Below are 7,999 nucleotides of genomic sequence, written 5' to 3'. Positions count from 1 at the left end.
TCTGCCAACAGCTGAAGCTCCTGCTGTCCTCCAGGTGGGAGACGTCTTCGAGAGAAGCGTCTGCCCACTGGGACAGCAGGGACTGTACTTCATAGTCAGGCTCCTCTACCTGACAGTAGTCCTCGCTGTCACTGTCCCAAACTGATGTCTCATGGCTGCCATCCTGAGACAGCGGTGACAGTGCCAGCTCTGAGGACTCCTCCTGCTCAGCAGCTGCCAGCTCGGCCATCGTGGCACGGCCTGGGGCAGGAGAGGTGCTGGGCAGGGCAGGCAATGCCTCTGCTGCCAAATCTCTGCCCACGGGGCTGGCAGAGCTGGGCCCCTCTGGGGGACAAGGCTGGCTCTCCTCCTCCTCCTTCACTGGGGCCACAACTTTCTCCCAAGAAGTGAGGCTCACATCATCCCCCAGCTGGGACACCTCTTCCAGAGAAGAGTCTCCCCATTGGGAAAGGTCTGAGTCCACTTCATCTTCTTCTTCCACGCTGTAGGCATCCCAGCCACTGTCCCAAGCTGAGCTCTCCTGGCTGCCTTCCTGTGCCAGCTCTGACTCTGGCACTGCCCAGCCCAGCTGCTCCCTGGGGGCCGGGATTCCCAGCAGGGCAGACCCGGTGCTGGGGGTGCTCTGGGGGGCAGGCACGGGGCTCTCTTCCCTCTCTTCTGTGGCTTTTCCTGCCACTGCTGGGTCCTGGCTTTCTCCCAGCTGCCTCTGCTCCTGTGGCTGCTGCCCGCATCCCTGGATGTCCAGCAGAGCATGGCTCAGGATCACATAGCTTATGATCCACACTAGGTCCAGAAGAGCCTGGCTGCAGCCTGGGGGGCTGAGAGGGGCAGGGACTGGGCTCTGTGTCCCTGCTGCTGGCAGCTCCTCCCTGGGGGCAGGAGGCTCTGCTGCCTCTTCTGCCCCAGGAGCCAGAGGCTCGGGGGACTCCTCCTCCTCAGCAGCTCCCGCTGGGGCAGCAGCTGCCGGCTGGGCCTGCGGGGGACTCTGTAGGGAAGGAGAGGCGCTGGTTAGGGCAGGCACTGCCTCTGCTGCCACCTCTGTGCCCACGGGGCTGGCAGGGCTGGGCCCCCTGGGGGACAAGGCTCAGGCTCCTGGGCACTCACTGCTGCCAAGGCTCTGGCCCACAGCTCACAGCTGATGCCATTTCTCCATTGGGACAGCTCCTGCCTGCTCCCATCTTCCTCCCATTGGGACAGCTTTGGCTCACTGCCATTGTCCCAGCAGGGCAGCTCTTGGGCTGCAGCCTCTGCTCCTTGGCACAGCTCCTTGGCACTGCTGCTGTCTCTCACCTGGGACAATCCCAGTTCTCTCCTGTCTTCCCATTGGGACATGTGGCAGTGCACATCTTGTCCCCATGCTGAGCGCTATTGCTCCCTCTCACCTTCCCTCTGGGAAAGCTCTTGGGCGCTATCCCACTGGGAATCCTCTGGGACACTCCCATACTTTTACAGGGATGCCTCGTGGCATCTCTTGTCTTCTTCCCATCCCAACTCCTGATGCCCACTCACATTTATTTCCCATTGAGATATCTCTTGCCTCCTCACACATTCTTCCCACTTGCACACCTCTTGCTACATCTCACTCTCCTCTCCCTACTCCTACAGCTCCCACACTGTGACACTTTCTTTCTCTTCCTAGCGCTCTTGCTGTGTCCCACCTCTGGACTGGGAAACGTCCCAAATTCTCACACCTACCTGGTGTTGGTACAGCTCTTGGCTGCTCCTGGCTTTCTGCTGGGACATTACTTGGAATCTTGGCATTTCTTTCTGGTGCGTGTTTTCCACAACTTCCCATTGGGAAAGCTCACGGTCCATGTTGAAAAAGGGCCTCTCCTCCTCCTCAGTCTGTGACAGTGGCAGGACTGACCTGACACTGTCCCCGACCACTGCCCGCTGGGTGACACCTGCCAGCTGGGCAAGAGGCTGGGAACTGGGATTTGGAGTTGCCTTTGTCGTCTTCACTCTCCTTGTCTGTCGCTGTCGGCCGCGATCGCTGTTGGCGTGCAGCGCAGACAGAGCCAGGGAGCTGCTTCCTGCACAGAGAGCGGCTCTCCTGGCACTGGGCAGCCCAGGGCTCTGCGCCCCTTAGACACCCTCAGCCAGCCTGGGGCTCCCTGATGTCACAGGGGTCTCTGGCCAGCATCACGGCCCACATCACAAAGGGCCCCGACACCGTCTGCCTGTGTCACAAAGGGCTGGTATAAATGAGATGCTTGACTAGGCCAATATTCAAGCAGCAATCAGTTTATTAATTAATATGTTAAAGTTTGAGCCATACAGCGCTGGGTACAGTGGGGGAAATTTTCCCTGCAAGTGCACGCCGATAGTTGGTGCTTACAGATATTTATGGGGTACTCATGAGCTTTCTCAACAGTTTCTATTCCCAGTTTTTCTGTCACAGTTCTATACACTATTGTCATTTAGTTTTTCTCAGGATGTATCTCAGAAAGGAGTATCCCCAGATGGTGGAGTCCGGCTTCCAAAAGAAGAAAGAAGTCTCCCAGCTGGTGAGGACCAGATTCCAGGTGCGGGTTCACCTTTGAATTGCAAGGACTATCAATCTCATAGCAGTGATGTCCAGCTTCCCTTGGTCGAAACCATCAATCCTGGAGTTGATGTTCATCTTCCTTTCTCCAGCTGGTCTTCTATATTTTGTTAAGGTGTCGAGATAAACGTTTCCTTTTTATATATTCTAAAGTAATAGTTTCAAAGATCCTTACTGCAAGCAATATTCTAAAATGATACTTCAAAAGGTTATTATTGCAAAACTCTTTTTAGCTAGAAGGAGAACGTTCTTGTCAAACAGCAGCATCCTTAAAGCTTTCATTCCAATGCTCCTAAATCAACTTAAGACTTATAAAGGTTAATTGCAAACAATGGATATGATCAAAGGCCTTCTTCCATGCTTTACTTCCTCAGTTATTTATTAGAATTTTCTTTATAACTGTCCCGTGGTCAGTTTGCACACATATCACAATCACAGAGACACAGATTGCCTGTGTGTGCCTCACACACAACACAGCTTTGTATTTCACACTGATACCAGACTGGGGATTCGTGATGGGACATGCAACACAGGGGTTCAGCCTCTCTGGGAGAAAGAAACGAGTGTTTTACGCTATTCGGGAGGGCAAAACTACTTTTGGTCGCACTCGTCTGTTGTGCATTGGGCTCAGAAGGCATAACAAATGCTAAAAATAAATCTTTATAAATCCATCTGGGTCAAAAATCAGAAATAGTAATTAGGAGCATCAATTTTATGGACAAAAGACTTATTAAAAGAAAAACTACACTATTTGAAAAATCTTTCATGTGCAATTTTTTCACTCGCTGTTCTTGCCTTCTTAAACATATGAATTCCTTGTTTCCTCTCATCTGCTTTATTTTGGAAACATTGAAGCATAACTGAGCAGCATCAAGGAAAAAATCAACAGCTGGCTCCAAGGCTTCAGAATCGGTGTGGAACAAGTGGAGGACTCACACGCTTCAGACGTGTGAGCACACAGGCACAAAAGCACCTCTCCTTTCTGGGGCTGCATTGCAGCACACAAGGAGTAAAATCAGAGTTACTCCTGTTCTCACAGTGAAAATGCCTCTTGTGGAAACTCTTGCTGCAAATTACTTAGTGACCATGAAACAATACTGGATTCCAGAAGCTGGGAGATGGGGTACCCTTTCATCTTGTCTGTGTCTTCATCCTAAATTCAATTCCTATTACTCTTCTTCTTCAATACATTTAAAATGTCTTCTTATTTTTCTACTGTGCATTATTGAATTCTGATGCTTTGTCTTCATAATCTTCTTAATCTTTGTGTTCTTCATGTTCTTTGTCATCTTCATCCCCTTCTTAATGTTCGTCTTCTCCGTCCACATCTCTCCATTCCTGTTTGCTGGCCCCAGCTCCCATTGCTGTTTGTGGTCTCAGAGGGCCCCCTGCCATGTAATAATAGTATTGACTCCATGATTCCCACATGGCTGATCAATCTCTTATTATTATATTATTATTAAGAAACCCAGAGACAGTTATGATACGCCTGGACCTAATTGGTCTGCCAATGCAAACACCATCACCATTGGTTAATTAAGAAACCACCCTTTGCTAAACAAATCTCCGTAACACATTCCACACGTTCACAATAACAGGTGCAGCAAGTGAAGATAAGAATTGCTTCTCATTCTTCTCTCTGATCTTCTCACAGCCTTCCCCAGAAAGGCCTGGGGAAGTTGTGCTGCTCTCTGTGGCCAGAGAGCTGCTGCTCCAGGAGCTGGCAGCCCCGTGGGAGCCGCAGCCCTGCAGGCAGGGAGGCTCCGGGAGCACTGGGGGCTGTGGCTGCCGTGTCTGTGCCGCTGCTCCGGCCGTGGCCTCAGGCAGGGACAGCAGAACAGCCCCACAGCGCCCGCCTGAAGCGGGAGGGACGTTTCCTGAGGGCAGCCGGCTGCCCGAGGATGGCATGGGCTCTCCGCCGGGTGGGCCAGGGTCTGGGGGGGCTGTGCGGGGCAGGCACTGAGCTCTCTTCCCTTTCAGCTGTAAATGCTTCCACTCCTACAGCCCTCCACTGTTGGAGGGAATTCACTTCCAGCTGTTGCCTCAGTTCCGCTGAGAGACAGCAAATGACACCTGGGCACTCTGTTCCTGTGCCTTTTTAGAAACTTCATTAGGAAATGAAAACATTCTTCAATAACGGGAGCAGCACTGCACTGCGGCTTTCAGCCGGGGTGTGCCCCGTGGGCTGCCATGGTCCGGATAGCGCAGTCCTGCTGGGCACAGCCTGTCCCAGCTCCCAAGCAGCTCCCAGCCAACCTTAGCAAGCTCAAGTGATGTCAGCTCCCAGGGATTATCAGCTCATTTGTGATTTCAGCTCCTTAGCTTGCCAGGTGCCACAGCAGACGCAGGGAGAGAGAGGAGAAGCGCTGTGTGAGGTTGTGAAGAAATTCTTTCTTGGGGTCTTCTACGAAGGTTCTCAGTGACAGCTCTTCTGCCAGCTGGGCAGAAGTAGGGCTTTATACACCTTACAGGGGCTTTGGAAATTGTCCAACAGCAAGGGTCAAGGCAAAGGGACCTATAGGCTTACAGAGAGCTAAGCAAGGGTTCAAAGGCAGAAGAGAGGGGCTTGTAAGGTCCAGTCATCCTGACTCGGCATTTCCCATCTCAGGCTTCTGACCACCAGGGAAGTTTTGCAGGCCCTGGGCCTGCTACAGTGGTGGGACATTAGAATGTATTTTAATTACAGCATATGGAATATTAAGGTTTTTATATCATATACTGTAATATGAATATAGAATATGAAACAAAAAGAAATGATTTGTAAGTTTTATTTATTCATTCAATTTTCTCTATGTTTTTCTATTCTTATCCTTCTTAATGTTATTCTACTTCTTCTTACTAATCTTCTTCTTCATTGCTACTTCTATGTATTTTTTAATTCTTATTCCTATTCTTAATCCTATTCCTATTCCTATTCCTATTCCTATTCCTATTCCTATTCCTATTCCTATTCCTATTTCTATTCTTCTTTTTCTTCTTCTTCAACATATTTTACAATTCTTATTCCTATTCCTATTCTTCATCATCTACTAGCTATTTCTAAATTCTTATTAATATACTTCTTCTTCTATCTCTTCTTAAATAAGACTTCTCTGACTTGTCTTCTTAGTTTTCATCTTTGTCTTCTTCCTCTTTTTCATCTCCTTTGTCTTTTTTCATCTTCTTTGCCTCCTTTGTCTTTATCTTCACTCTCTTTGTCTTCTTCATCTGCCAAGTCATCTTTGTCTTCTTTGTTTTCTTCTGTGTCTTTCTCTTCATCTTCTTTGTCTTTGTCTACTCTGTCATCGTCTAGGAGCGGTCGATGCCGAGAGTCTCTGCCAGGAGCGTCTGCTTCGCCTTCTTTGTCTTCACCTTCTTTGGCTTTTCCTAGTCTGTTTTAGTCCTCTGGCCGTGGCCTCAGGCAGGGACAGCAGAACAGCCCCCGCAGCGCCCGCAGCGCCCGCCTGAAGCGGGAGGGACGTTTCCTGGGCAGGTCCAGCCATGTCACCACCCGCCCACCAGCTCCAGAGCGAGCCTCAGCTTGCAGCTCGGCCATGGTGGCACGGCCTAGGGCAGGAGAGGTGCTGGGCAGGGCAGGCAATGCCTCTGCTGCCAGCTCTGTGCCTAGGGGGCCGGCAGAGCTGGGCCCCGCTGGGGGACAAGGCTGGCTGTCCTCCCCCTGCACTGGGCCCTCACGCTTCTGCCAACAGCTGAAGCTCCTGCTGTCCTCCAGGTGGGAGACGTCTTCGAGAGAAGCGTCTGCCCACTGGGACAGCAGGGACTGTACTTCATAGTCAGGCTCCTCTACCTGACAGTAGTCCTCGCTGTCACTGTCCCAAACTGATGTCTCATGGCTGCCATCCTGAGACAGCGGTGACAGTGCCAGCTCTGAGGACTCCTCCTGCTCAGCAGCTGCCAGCTCGGCCATCGTGGCACGGCCTGGGGCAGGAGAGGTGCTGGGCAGGGCAGGCAATGCCTCTGCTGCCAAATCTCTGCCCACGGGGCTGGCAGAGCTGGGCCCCTCTGGGGGACAAGGCTGGCTCTCCTCCTCCTCCTTCACTGGGGCCACAACTTTCTCCCAAGAAGTGAGGCTCACATCATCCCCCAGCTGGGACACCTCTTCCAGAGAAGAGTCTCCCCATTGGGAAAGGTCTGAGTCCACTTCATCTTCTTCTTCCACGCTGTAGGCATCCCAGCCACTGTCCCAAGCTGAGCTCTCCTGGCTGCCTTCCTGTGCCAGCTCTGACTCTGGCACTGCCCAGCCCAGCTGCTCCCTGGGGGCCGGGATTCCCAGCAGGGCAGACCCGGTGCTGGGGGTGCTCTGGGGGGCAGGCACGGGGCTCTCTTCCCTCTCTTCTGTGGCTTTTCCTGCCACTGCTGGGTCCTGGCTTTCTCCCAGCTGCCTCTGCTCCTGTGGCTGCTGCCCGCATCCCTGGATGTCCAGCAGAGCATGGCTCAGGATCACATAGCTTATGATCCACACTAGGTCCAGAAGAGCCTGGCTGCAGCCTGGGGGGCTGAGAGGGGCAGGGACTGGGCTCTGTGTCCCTGCTGCTGGCAGCTCCTCCCTGGGGGCAGGAGGCTCTGCTGCCTCTCCTGCCCCAGGAGCCAGAGGCTCGGGGGTCTCCTCCTCCTCAGCAGCTCCCGCTGGGGCAGCAGCTGCCGGCTGGGCCTGCGGGGGACTCTGTAGGGAAGGAGAGGCGCTGGTTAGGGCAGGCACTGCCTCTGCTGCCACCTCTGTGCCCACGGGGCTGGCAGGGCTGGGCCCCCTGGGGGACAAGGCTCAGGCTCCTGGGCACTCACTGCTGCCAAGGCTCTGGCCCACAGCTCACAGCTGATGCCATTTCTCCATTGGGACAGCTCCTGCCTGCTCCCATCTTCCTCCCATTGGGACAGCTTTGGCTCACTGCCATTGTCCCAGCAGGGCAGCTCTTGGCCTGCAGCCTCTGCTCCTTGGCACAGCTCCTTGGCACTGCTGCTGTCTCTCACCTGGGACAATCCCAGTTCTCTCCTGTCTTCCCATCGGGACATGTGGCAGTGCACATCTTGTCCCCATGCTGAGCGCTATTGCTCCCTCTCACCTTCCCTCTGGGATAACTCTTGGGCACTGTCCCACTGGGAATCCTCTGGGACACTCCCATACTTTTACAGGGATGCCTCGTGGCATCTCTTGTCTTCTTCCCATCCCAACTCCTGATGCCCACTCACATTTATTTCCCATTGGGATATCTCTTGCCTCCTCACACATTCTTCCCACTTGCACACCTCTTGCTACATCTCACTCTCCTCTCCCTACTCCTACAGCTCCCACACTGTGACACTTTCTTTCTCTTCCTAGCGCTCTTGCTGTGTCCCACCTCTGGACTGGGAAACGTCCCAAATTCTCACACCTACCTGGTGTTGATACAGCTCTTGGCTGCTCCTGGCTTTCTGCTGGGACATTACTTGGAATCTTGGCATTTCTTTCTGGTGCGT

The sequence above is a fragment of the Passer domesticus genome, chromosome 2 (assembly GCF_036417665.1).
Source record: "Passer domesticus isolate bPasDom1 chromosome 2, bPasDom1.hap1, whole genome shotgun sequence".
NCBI lineage: Eukaryota > Metazoa > Chordata > Aves > Passeriformes > Passeridae > Passer > Passer domesticus.
The sequence above is the reverse complement of the archived record's forward strand: the minus strand, read 5'-3'. Positions refer to the sequence as shown.